The sequence below is a fragment of the Phyllostomus discolor genome, chromosome 4 (genome assembly GCF_004126475.2).
Source record: "Phyllostomus discolor isolate MPI-MPIP mPhyDis1 chromosome 4, mPhyDis1.pri.v3, whole genome shotgun sequence".
Lineage (NCBI taxonomy): Eukaryota > Metazoa > Chordata > Mammalia > Chiroptera > Phyllostomidae > Phyllostomus > Phyllostomus discolor.
The window spans coordinates 116,243,137-116,255,812 of NC_040906.2; the positions used below are offsets into that span (position 1 = coordinate 116,243,137).

Here is a 12,676-nt window from a genome sequence, read left to right on the forward strand (position 1 = left end):
ACGGCACCTAGTGCGTGGGGATTCCCGTGCGGTGGCCACTACCCGGCCTGCCCCGCGACAAGATGGCGGTTTGAAGGCAACGGGCAGCGGAAGAAAGTTTGTTGTGGGATGGGAGTAGTCGGCGGGGAGGCTGGGGTTTGGGGAGGAAATCGTGGGAACACTAGCATGGAGTAGGAGCGGAGGAGGGTCTAGTTCCGGAGTTGAGAAAAGGAAGTGGAATGGGGGAAGGTTCGGGGCAGAAAGAAAAAGAGGGAGAGTGGGTACGAAGGGAGGGGCCCTAGGATCTAATGGCAGCCTTGGGGGAGGGGTCCAGGGCGGGGTACCAGAAGTAGATGTGCAGGCTCTGGAGAAGCCGAGTCACGAATTGGAGGGGATTTTTTTTTTTTTTTAACTGAGATTAAAGAAGCCTGGAGCTTGTGGCCGGGGTCCGTCTGTACCAGGCAGGTGGGAGAGTAATGGGGTCTTTCCCGTGGACGACCATAGTGGGGAAGCGGAAAGAGAAACCTGGGGTATGATGGGTAGGTTTGGTAAGGAAGGAACTAAAGCCAGTCAAATGAACCTCTTCCACACTTAAATGAGCCTTTCCACAGTTCTTATAGAAGCATCTGCCCCAATTTCAGCTGAAGACCCTGGGGCCCCAGGGACTGGAAGAATCACAGTGCCTGCCTGGAAAAAAAGGTAGCAACTTGCCCAAGCCCAAGCCCAACCCCAGAGCAGGTAAGGTGGCCTCTGGTGACAGGCTGTCATGCACCCCTGAAGCAGGATTCATGGGCTCTGAACGATGCTGAGAATCATTTAATCTGAGGAGGGCGCTCTTTTATAGAGGTTGCTCTTTGCCTGTGGTCCTTAAATTAGTGTTCTGCTTAGATTGCACGGTGATTTTTGAGAGTTGGTTGTAGAATTGAGCCTTGTATACCTTCAACCATGCAAGCGAACATGGGCAAGGGCCTAGGGATCAGGCTGAAAATTTTTTAACACTTCCCTGTCACAAGCAGTTTCCTACATGTTCACTGTATCTTCTTCAGTCTTCCAATCACAGTTGCAGTTTGGCATCCTGCCTGAAGTGGAGATTTGTGGGTGACAAATGGTGGGGAGGCAGGAGAAAACAAATTTCTGATGGTGTTCACTGACCATTTAAGTGCCTACTGTCACCAACTCCTGAATTCACTCTTGTAGCATTTCTACTTATTTTGATCTTTTCTTTTGGTAAGAAGGGCTTATTAGTGTTCTTGGGGATGTGGATTTGGTGATAGGTCAGATCAGAGCAGGAAGAAAGGCAGTTTGGGATTAGGAAGACAAAATCCACGTCTATTTATGGCCCTGGCTGGCGTAGCTCAGTGGATCGAGTGTGGGCTGCGAACCAAAGAATCGCAGGTTCAATTCCCAGTCAGGGTACATGCCTGGGTTGCAGGCCATGACCCCCAGCAACTGCACATTGATGTTTCTCTCTCTCTTTCTCCCTCCCTTCCCTCTCTAAAAATAAAATAAATAAAATCTTAAAAATCTTAAAAATAAAATAAATAAAATCTTTAAAAAAAATCCATGTTGATTTATGATAAGAAGTCAGACTGACTGGTGTAAAGCTCTAGGAATGTTTATTACATAACCCTTGAAACCCCCGCTATCTGCGAACTGCTTTACAGTGTGGACCAATATAGTGATGGAAGCAAAGGACTGTAGAACTTGCCCTTTTCTCTTCTGGTAGCTTGTTTCTCTTTCGTATTCTCATCAGACCACATTTTTTAAAAACTCAGGTTATTAGCCAAACCAAGCATGGCTTTAGAGATAGGGGACTTTGGGTTGGAGAAAAAGAAAGGGGTCTGGAGCCACAGAATGCAGTGAATATGGTTCTCACTTTCTCTGATGCCCTGTTCTTATACCCAAGCCAGAGGTGGAAATAGGCTTCTTACCGAAGCCTGTTTCAGGAACGACGTCTGCTCTGTGACTGGACAGGGAAGTCAGGTTTGGTTTAGGGCACCTCACTAACCATCTGCTCCCTGCTCCTACTCCCCACCTCCACCCCCAAAATGTCTGACTCCAGACAGGCCAATGCAAATCTCTGTTACTAGGCCAGCTTCAATACCTTCAGGTACCTGAAGTACTGACACTATTTAGTTGTGATCCATTAGAAGGTTAGGAACCTTTTCTATCTGAGGACACTTTGTGGATGCCCTCTTGGAAATTGTCATCAGCTAGGACAGTATGGTGAGTGCATGTACAGGTTAAGAACACTGACTTCGGAGCCAGAGTGCCTGGTTCACGTCCTGGCTTTGCCATTGGTAGCTCTGTGACCTTTAGAAATTACATAGTGCTCTGTGGCTCAGCTTTTTCATCAACCAAATGGGTTTGGTAAGAGTATCTATCTCATAGGGTTGTTATGAGGGTTAAATAAGTTAATACATTAATGCATTTAGAACAGTACCTGACCCTCAATGTGTATTTGTTGTTTTTATGTTAGATCTCAGCACTAATTTCTGCTTCATGATCGAAATTTGTAGTCTCTCTGTGGAAGACCTGAACTTGTTTGGGCTGCTATCCTAATGTTAGAGATGGGAAGTACAGCTTTTCATTCTATTTAAAGTAATGTTAAAATGCCAATGATTTCCTGCTGAAGCTTTGAAGCTGTAGAATTATCTTCTTTGCATTTGAGTGATTATAATAATAATAGTGCTTACTGAGCACATTTTATGTGCCTGGCACTTTTGTGAGTGCTTTAAATGTATTAACTAATTTTTATAACAACCCTATGAACTAGATACTGCTATTATCCCCATTTTACAGATGAGTAAATAGAGGTGTAAATGGTTAAGGAATTTGCTCAAGGTCTTCACGCTAGTAAGTGGCAGATCTGGGATTTGATACCAGGCACTCTGGCTTGGCAATTGACTGCCTTTTTTGGGATCTAGTATAAAGTTAACTATTAAATATGCCTAGTGGCTGTTTGTATCTCTTTGGAAATGATGGTTAGATGTATACCCATACTGTAGTAAAATTTTTTGATTATTAAAAAAAGTTTTAGCCCTGGCTGGTGTAGCTCAGTGGATTGTGTGCCAGCCTGCAATCCGAAAGGTCGCCTATGCGATTCCCAGTCAGGGCACATGCCTGGGTTGCGACCTGAGAGGCAACCCATCAATCATCAGTGTTTCTCACACACATCGATGTTTCTCTGCCTCTCTTTCTTTCTCCCTTCCACTCTCTCTAAAAATAAAGAAATAAAATCTTTCTAAAAACTGTTTTAGAAACTGATCTCTTCATCACAGCTGTCTCCTTCCTCTTAGAAATAATAACCATGCTGGGACTGTGGTGATAGAGACCTCTGTGCCATGTTAGCCACATTTGGACTCTCTTCATGATTTGACTTGGCCTTTGGAAAACCTGGGCTCTGGGTTGGGTGAGCAGACTAACATTAGGAACTGCTCTAAGCATGGCTTAATGGAGTGTGTGTGTGTATTAATGTACACGGTAATGTAACGCTCATTTCTGACTTTGCTTACATGAGCAGCTGAAGCAGCCATCGTGTTAAATTCATGGACAGTCTGGATGCATCTTTCTTTTAAAAATAGTAGCAAACTATACAGGAAAAAAATACATGGCATTTTAAATAGTTCCTTCCTCCCATCTTAAAAAGAAAATGGAAAATGAACGTGCCTCTCCTGAGGCTTGCGTTGCCGAGGAAGACGGTGGCTCAGCGCTCGTCTTTTTTCCTGTAGTCAGGCAGGAGGCCTTTGTGCCACGTGGGGGCACAGGTGTGCCCCAGTCTGATAGACTGGCTTTCCTCTGCCCTCTTCTTTTTTTCTTTTTTTTGAGGGGGGTGGAGAGTATTTAAGACTCATTCTTCCCTCTTTCTGAGTCACGTCCTGTCTTTTAACTCACCCTCAGGGCCCATCTTTTTCTTTAGTAAAAGACTCTCCACCCTGCCGTCAGAGTAGGCACACGCCTGGTGTCTAACCAGATTTCAGGGGATTGGGGCTTCAGGAATTAGGGCTTTCCCTGAGAATTGCTACCCAGCTTCGTGAGGAACTTTTCTGTTGGTCGTGGCGCACGTGATTTTGTGGGTCTCTGCTGCCCCCCTCCATTAACTTGGGAGCCACACATCGCTGGAGGGTATGCTTTATCTTGTGCTGCAGGCAGCGTGCTGAGACACGTTACCTCTTTAGAGTGCATCTTTCTGTTTTGGTAGAAGTCCTCAGACTTTGTCGATTCAGGTCACATTTTAGCAAATGATTAAACTGCAGGGTCAAGTCAGATGGATTTCGGGCTGATTCTCCCCCTTTACTGTTTTCTTTTAGTTGTCTAAATCAGTTTCTCTTCACAATACCCCTTGTTATGTATTAGCTTTGAATCTAATCCCTTTGCATCCTTTCTACCACAATTTGGGTGCCAGGGACCCTTGAGTAAACTAGGCCTTCCTTTCTCACCTGGATTCAGCCTCTGAACAGTGCTCTGAACTCAGCTCATAACTAGCTTTGGGCATCTGCAGGTGCTGGTCCAGCTGTCTGGAATGCATTCCCCTTCTTCCCTTACTTTCCTTTTTGTCCTTCACATCTCAGTTTAAATGTCACTTCCTTTGGGACCCCACCCCCCCTTAACTGCCTTTTTTCTGTGCTTCTATTTTAACCCTTATCCTGTATTGTAATTGTCTATTTACTTGTCTGACTCTTACAAGACTATAAGTGCCCTGAGAAAAGAGACTATTTTATTCATTATTGTGTTTTCCTATTTAGGATAGTACAGGGCACATAATAGGTGCTTTATAATGCTGTGGTGCATGTAGAACGAATGAAGTGTGATGGGCAGTCTTGCCCCACTCCATTCCATCTTTGCTGAAGTTATTTTTCTATTAAAAAAATAAGAGATGTCTCTTCCCTTAGAAGTGTCATGGGTTCCACTTTTTCAGGAGAAAGGCCATACTCTTGGGCCAGGCATGCAAAAACAGTTATTTATGCTCCGGCCCAAACCCAACCCTGTCACCTGAGTTGCTGCTGCTCCGCTTCATCTGTCCTGTTCTTCATTGCTTCTAAATTTCCTGCTGCTCCTGAACCTGTTGTGGCTGTCCATGTACTTTATTCTTCTTTGCTTGTGCACTGTACTCGCTGCATGATGCTTACCATGTCTCTGAAGCTCTGCCCATTCCTAAGACCCAGGTCCTCTGTCATCTCTTATGAGAAGACTTCCCTGCTTTCCTTTCCTCCTCTTGGCCCCTTCAGCACTGTGTTTGAGCCTCTGTCCTGGCACTTACCTTGTACAGTTGTATGGTGAGTTCTCTGTTGACTTGTCCATCTCTTTCACTGGGCCATCCCCTTCTAGAGGACGGACCCTCCCTGGTCCCAGGGTGGGGGTGGGTAGGTAGGGAAGACTGGGAGTGTGGGGGTGTGTGCAGAGTTGGGAGTAGGGTAAGCAGTGTATTAGAGTCTGATTTTGGAGCTAGGCAGACCTGATTTAAATCCAGACTCGCCCCTTACCAGTTATGGGACTTAAGAAAGTGTTTAACCAGTATGACCCTTGGTCTCATACCTTATAAAGTATGATATGATTTGTTTTTTGCAGGAATGTTGAGCATTAGAGAAAGTAAGTTTACAGCATATTGCATGGTGCCTGGCATGTGAAAGATACTCAGTAAATATTTGTTAAATGAATGAATTCCATTTTGAAAAACTCAGTGTATAAGAAAAGGCTTTGTTTTATTCAAGCTAGAATAAGCCTTTTGCTTTCTGCCAGGTAGCCAGGAGCATTTTCAAGGTGGGAGTAAAATTGAGAGTCTCCTTTCTTGTGATGAAGCAATAAAAAAGGTGAGGTTGGGGACACTGTCTGTGGGTAGCCTGTGCAAAGTAAGATCGTTGATGTTTCCCACATTCTTGTGTTGTAATGATTCCTTTGATGGGTCATGACATGCATTCAGGATTCTTGGTGACTTTGGTGAGTACAGGTGGGGGTAGGTAGGTGGTGGATTTGAGATGTAGTTACGGCTGTGGATGACTGGATGGCGTGTTTGAGGATCCATGTTTTTTTTCTCCTGGTGTTTTATGAACTGAAAAGTGTTGGCTAAAGCAGGTAGAACACAGCTAGGCTTTGAGGAAGCCAGATTTTGGGGGGCCCAGTTTTCTTAGGGCTTTTTTGTTATTATTGTTCCACTTATTTATGCATTCATTGGTTGATTCTTGTATGCACTCGATAGGGGATCGAACCTTCAACCTTGGCGTATCAGGACAATGCTGTAACCAGCTGAGTTACCTACCCTTGGCATTGAGGTTTTGATGGTCTTCTTGTGCCACAGAACTGGCTTAACTCAGATACTCCCCAGAAATCAGACTGGTAGCTGAGAGAGTTGCTCTCCTCTCTGCCTTTTTATTTTTCATGTGGTTGGTGGGGTTATTTCTTAGGGCACCAGTTCTCAGCAGACACCAAGGGAAGTTGTTTCCAGAAGTCTAGACTTCTTAATTGTATAATGCCAAGTGGTACTCCAGGGTGAGTTTAAAATCAAATGAGGGAGATATGAAAGTAAAATGGGAAAAAGGAGGAAGTTTGGGTAGGAAGAAGCAGAGACTAAGAAGGAAAAAACTGGAAAAGGAGAATTGTGAAGGACAGAGGAAGAGAAGAAAATGAAAATGGGTGGAAAGGTGATAAGAGAAAAGAAAAAAGCAGAGTGAAGAGTGATGGATAAGAAGCAAAAAATAAGGAAGAAGAAAGAGCAAGTGAGGAAGAAGTTGGAAGAGGGGATAGAGGGTAGTAGTTTGTCGCTAGCTTCTTTTACTTTCTGTTAAAGTCTTTATAAGGCTGAGAAACAAGCCTGCTCTGAGGGGGGCTCCCTGCTCCTCATCCTGCAGGTCCCAGGCAGGTAGAGCAGGCCGCCCTCCGAAGCTTCTTCGAGGGCATGGACCCAGAGGGGTCGCGGTGTGCAGATGCTTTCAGTGTTCTCTTCAGATCAGACTTCTGCCCTTGTTTTATCTTGTGTGAATAGTAAATATCAAACTTCATTACAAATGAATTAAAATGTTGATGAAATAATAAGTACTGCAAATACTGCATAACAAACATTAGCTCAAGTACTATGTTTAGTTCAGAAGATAAATGTGCCCTGGCTGGCGTAGCTCAGTGGATTGAGCATGGGCTGGGAACCAAAGTGTCCCAGGTTCGATTCCCAGCCAGGGTACATTCCTGGGTTGCAGGCCAGAACCCCCAGCAACCGCACATTGATGTCTCTCTCTCTCTCTCTCTCTCACATCTCCCTCCTTTCCCTCTCTAAAAATAAATAAATAAAATATTAAAAAAAAAGAAGATAAATGCTTTTTCTTTTTTACTTTTAAGAAATCTTATCTTAAGGAATTGTATTCAAATATTCCTGTGGTCTTCAGTCTTTTAGAAGAAAAATTCTTTAATTCATCAGCTTTCTTCAAAACTTATCATCATATTGCTTGGAACTTACTCTACTGTGATACTATGATACAGTAAGAAATATACAGTGTCCAGCAGAAGTAACGCCTACTTGAGTGGGGTTTGTAGGGTAATAATATGGGTGTAATAAGTTGTAGTTTTAATTTGAATGTTTCACCTAAAATGTCATATGATGTACTTGAGTGTGATATTGTTATGTTACAGAATTACATGCTTATGATTTTGTAATTAAAAAAAAAAAGGCTTCTCAGGAGGGTAGGCTTCTTGTCTGGTCCTTGAACCCCTGCCGCAGCCAGGCACCTCTCCTCTGAGCCCTCAAAGCCCTCACCACACTCTAATGCAAGTGGTTCTTAACCTGCCCCTCCCCCACTAGGGGCAAGGTCTTCTATCTCTGAAGCTTCTCAGGGCCAGGGTCTTTTACTGAAGGCATTTAGGCCCTACATACCATAATTTGATGCACATAATGTGCACTTTTGTGCCCAAATTTTTGAGGGAAAAATAAGAATGTGCATTGTACATGGGTAGTACCCAAAATGCCTTGTGTCTGTTCTTGTGTTTTATTACTTGTTACATAACATTTCTTGTACCATAATACGTTAAAAAAATAAATGCTAAAATTCCTTTATAATACAAAAACAAGTATCTAAATATAAATAATTGAATTAATTAAACAAAAGATTATTTTCCTGAAAGTTTGGGCCAAAAATGTTCATGTGCAGTACACATGGGAGAGCACTGTGTACGGCTAAGTGCAGCAGTAGGTGCCCAAGGTCCAGGTGCCCTGCGGCCCCACTCAGTCCTTCCTCAGGGAGACTAAAGCAAATAGGGCTTATCTGGCATGACCTTTTGAACTGCTTACGAAGAAAAGTCCTGCGTTAACAAAAGATGATAGTATTAACAATAGCATTGCTAACTGTTTTTCAGGGTTGAGTTAATGTGGTTATATGGTCCTCCAGGTGCTTGGCTTCAGCTGTCTCCCTTTTCAGCCTTTTTATTTCAGCGGTCGTCCCTCAGCCAGCAGGACAGGTTAAAAGAGGAGGTGAAACACACCAGTATATTTTCTTTTTTTTAATCCTCACCTGAGGACACACTTACTGATTTTAGAGAGAGGGGAGGGGAGGGGGAGAGAGACATTGCTGTGAGAGAGAGACATCCATTGGTCCTCGCTCCTCTGTTCCCTGACAGGACTGAACCTGCAGCCTCTGCCCCGACCTGAAATCAAACTCGTGACCTTTCAGTTTAAGGAATGAGGATGACGTTCCATCCAACTGAGCTACACCGGCCAGGGCCGCTGGTATATTTTCTTGCTGAATTAGCACCTAGAAGTCTTTGGCTGCTGGCGTCCTTTTTGTTATTCATTAAGCTTCTTTTAGTGCCCCTATATCCTTCTTGTGTTTCTGGTCCTATCTCTACTCCTACCTCGGTGTGCTCCAAGCTCACATCCGGGTCCTGCTACAACCTTGTGATGCCTGGACAGTCAGAAGGCTGAAACAAATAGCTAAAAGTGATGTGGCACATCTTCACTGAGCACATCTCGGCGGGAATGATAAGCTATGTTGTGTGTTAAGCAGATTGGGTGAGCCACCTGGGCTGGATTGTGGTGTGTATTTTTAGGCTTCAAAGGGACTGAGTGTCCTGGACTGGCCATGAGTAGAAGAGTGGGGCCTCTTCTTTGTTAGTTACTATCTCAAAAGTGTCAACTGCCTGCTCTCGGTGACATTTGGAATCCATAAAGGACAGAACCTAGAGATGACTGCTTTCCATGCTTTGCACTGGAGTTGTAAACAGAGGGCTCTGCCCCAGTCTGCAGTCTTAGGCAAGCCTCTTACCCTCTCTGTCACTTCAGAATGGGGGAGCTCCACCTGTTCTGTGGGCCTCATAAGGCTGCAAGGATCAAAGGACACAGTGGGAGGGAAAGCTGTTCTGGAATGGGAAAGCACAGTGCAGACGGAGGACTTTTGTCTGTTTGTCTAGGAGTTGTATGTTTTTGTCATAAACGTGTGTCCTTGTATAAATTACCAACCATACAGAAAAATATACAAGATAAGTAAGAAAACTCTCCCCATTGCCCCTTTGTAAGCCCATTCCCCAAAGATAAGGAACTAGTTCTAACAACTGTTAACCATTTATCACATATCCTTCTAATCATTTTGTATCCTTCCAGACAGTCCTAATAAGGTATTACTATAAACAAAACTCAATAATAATACATACTGTTCTTCAGTTTGTTCTGTTCACCTAATAAGTCACTTAGGGTTGAGTAGTACCTGTTGGAACCTTTGAGGAGCCTGATCGTAGCCCTCCTCCCAGCTTGGGGCTTCCCTTTGGTACTGGCTAGCTCGTTGGGAGGGATGGAGAGCCTTTACTGCAGGTTCTGGACGCAGCGGCCCTCTGGTTATCTCTGAGGGACTGTTTTTCATTCTGAGCTGAAATTGTGCACAGGAGCACCTTTAAGTGGGATTCAGAATGGATATAAGCATCATGTGGGCATCAACACTTTATCTTATCCTTGTTTCTCCCCTCAGTGCACTGTCTTTTTTGGCTGGGAAGAGAGTAAAATTACCTGATTTTTGAATTTCTGTTTCATTGCAGAGAGAGTCCCTGGTTTCTGAAACCTTGGATTAGCCAGGTCACTTGCTAATCTACCTTTTGAAAGCAAACCAGACCAACCCAGCTGGTGCTGATTATTGTTATTCTATTCTTAGTAGTATTTTGTGGGTGAGGATTCTGAAGGTGGCCTGTCCATGGCCATGCTTTCCTGTCAGTCCAGGAAACAGGTCAGAGCCCACAGCAAGCGTTCTTTGTCCTCTAGATGGTTATCTCACCCTTCGTGGTTGGGCCTTGGCCTTTGGAGCTCTGGGGCAGTTGTCACAGCAATAGGGGGAACCCAGTGAGTAGGCAGTTGGAAGCCTACTGGAGGCTTTTCATGCCTGTGTTAATCATTAACCTGGGCTTGGGAGAGGAGCCAGGGTGGTCACTATTCTCCCCTTTCCACCCCAAGTCATCTCAGCATCTGCAGTGCTACCCAGACAGAAGGGGGAATCCCTTCCTGTTTTTTTTTTTTTCCCTTGACAACACATCTTTCTCTTTTAAGCACAGGCAATATTTGTGGATACATTTGCTGAAGTTTTCCTATCCTGCTACCCTAGGGGTCGCTTCTTGTGGGGCCTCTGGGGCTCTACTGTCATTGCTACATTGGCCCTGAGATCTGTGGGCCAGGGCCTCTGACTTCCCTTTGGGTGGTTCTGGGCTTGCTATAAGGAGAATGCTTGCCTTTCAGGCCATTGCTCATTCTGAGAGAGTGGACTAGTCCCTGTTGGAGTGTGGGGAGCCTGGCTGTAGCACAGCCTTTATTCTTGCTCTGTAGGATCCTCTGGGACCAGCTCCCTGGGAAGAGCTATCCCCCGGCCCTTTCCAAAACTGAAAGGTGGCAGTGTGCCGCCCTTCCCTTGAGTGGCCCAGAGCTGGGCCGCCTCACACACAGCCCCATTGTACTGTGCTTTCCATGCAGCTCTTGTTGCAGTGTCTGATCCCTACGCAAGTTCTCTCCCGGCCCCTTTCCTCAGAGCCAGTGGGAGGTGGTGGGGTAGACTCTGCTAGCACAGGCATGGGGTGGGTAGCAGCTGCAGCTGTGGGTGGCTTTGTTCTTAAGAAAAAAGCTCTAACAGAGCTTTCAGGGCTCTGGTGTAGCCTTGCATCAGTGTTGGGGGAATGGATGAGATAGGAGCAGCCCCCGTCCCCCTACAAGCAGTGACCTTTTTGCAACAGCTGACCAGCCAAAGAGCCTTGACCAGTGAGCCAGACTCCCTGGGTGGCAGGGGAGTGGTACCCCTCTGCCTGGCATGGTTTCTGGGTGGGAGGAAGCCCCTGAGGGTCTAGCGCTAAGTCTGGAGGAACTTTCCCTGTCAGGAGAGTGCAGTGTGTGCCCTGGTCATCTGCAGCCTGGCGTTCCTTCTGTTCTCTCTTTGCAGCTCCGGAGTTGGGAGTTGGGCTGCTCACAGAGCCAGCTGTCTGTTTATATGGAGTGCCTGGAGGGTGTCTGCCATGAGTCTGTCACTAACCATGCTAACCAGGAGAGCTGGCTGGTTGGGGAGAAGACACTAACCCTGTGAGTCTGACCTGGGCCAGCTAACCTGCCCTAGGAATACCACCAGCAGTGCCCCTGTCCTCGCTCCTTCCCCACAGCCTGGCTGCCTCCTTCCCCTGGATTACCTCATGCCATCTCCTCTGCTCTGTGGTCCTTACAACTGGGTTCCCTCCATCTTCCCAGTCTCCTTTTTCTGGGTGGGGATGTACCCCCTTCGTGGCCAGGAGAGGAGGGCCACCTGTGCATCTGCCAGCCTGCTGCTGGACTTGGCCTCCCCTCAGTCAGTACCATGCTTTCCCATTCTTTCTTTTTTCTAGATTTTTATGTATTTATTTTTAGAGGGGAAGGGAGGGAGAAAAAGGGAGAGACCTCTCACGTGCCCCATACTTGGGACCTGGCCCACAACCCAGGCATGTGCCCTGACCAGGAATCAAACCTGTGACCCTTTGGTTCACAGGCCAGTACTCAGTCCACTGAACCACACCACCCAGGGCCGTTCCCATTCTTTCTTAAAGCAGAATTGGGTAGTTTCTGTTTAATATGACTTTATCACCATGGAGTTAGAAAATATCCCTCAGTTAGTGTGCTGTTTCATGCCCCAGAGACAGGTGGGAATTTTCTTGAGACTGAACAGTTTCTTCTCATTTTCAAAAGGGGAAGATTGAATGGTGTCCCCATTATTCTCACTCCAGGTTAATCATTTAGAATTAGCTGCAAGGTTTTTTTGGGGTTGGGGAGGTTGAGGAAAACCTCAACCTGGTTGTGAGAATTTCCCTGGATAGAAGTATGGAGCTACTTAAACTGAAATTGAGTCCAGAGCCGGGTACCCATCTGAGATGTGGCTCCCATTGGTGACTATTACTCTGGGAAGCTGTGTGGGCGGAGTTTGGTCCCCCACTGTCTTCCATGGCTGGAGCTTCAGTGGACTTTAGCCGAGAAGAGCTGGGAGGGGCACCTTAGCTCAAGGAAACGGGACCTGCTTTGGATTCCACAGTGGGCCTAGGAGAGGCTCTGGCCTCAGATTGGGAGGCTGGCGAACGGCTTGCCATGGAGACGCTCCCACCGAACTCCTGTCTCCCTCTAGGGTTGGAGAGGAGAAAGGGGCTCTAGAAATAACAGGAAGGCCAGTTGCTTGGAGCTCCCCAGTGTTCTGCACAGGTAACTCTTTAGACAGACTGTCTGCGTCTCCAGTCTCTG

The 12,676-nt window shown here is 45.9% G+C and overlaps 1 protein-coding gene across 21 annotated transcripts in view; it reads left to right on the forward strand.

Moving 5' to 3' along the window:
* Positions 1 to 12,676, forward strand: part of TJAP1 (tight junction associated protein 1) — a 25,790-nt gene continuing 13,114 nt past the window's right edge. For 3 of the 21 annotated variants that reach the window (XM_036024129.1, XM_036024146.1, XM_036024132.1), the window contains exons 1-3: positions 17 to 96; positions 580 to 717; positions 11,364 to 11,500. The gene's annotated coding sequence lies outside the window, so the exon portion shown is untranslated. Of the gene's footprint in view, positions 97 to 396; positions 519 to 579; positions 718 to 3,186; positions 3,392 to 11,363; positions 11,501 to 11,662; positions 11,760 to 12,563; positions 12,638 to 12,676 lie in introns of those variants that run through there. The other 18 variants (XM_036024138.1, XM_028510342.2, XM_036024136.1 and 15 more) reach the window with 15 other exon arrangements.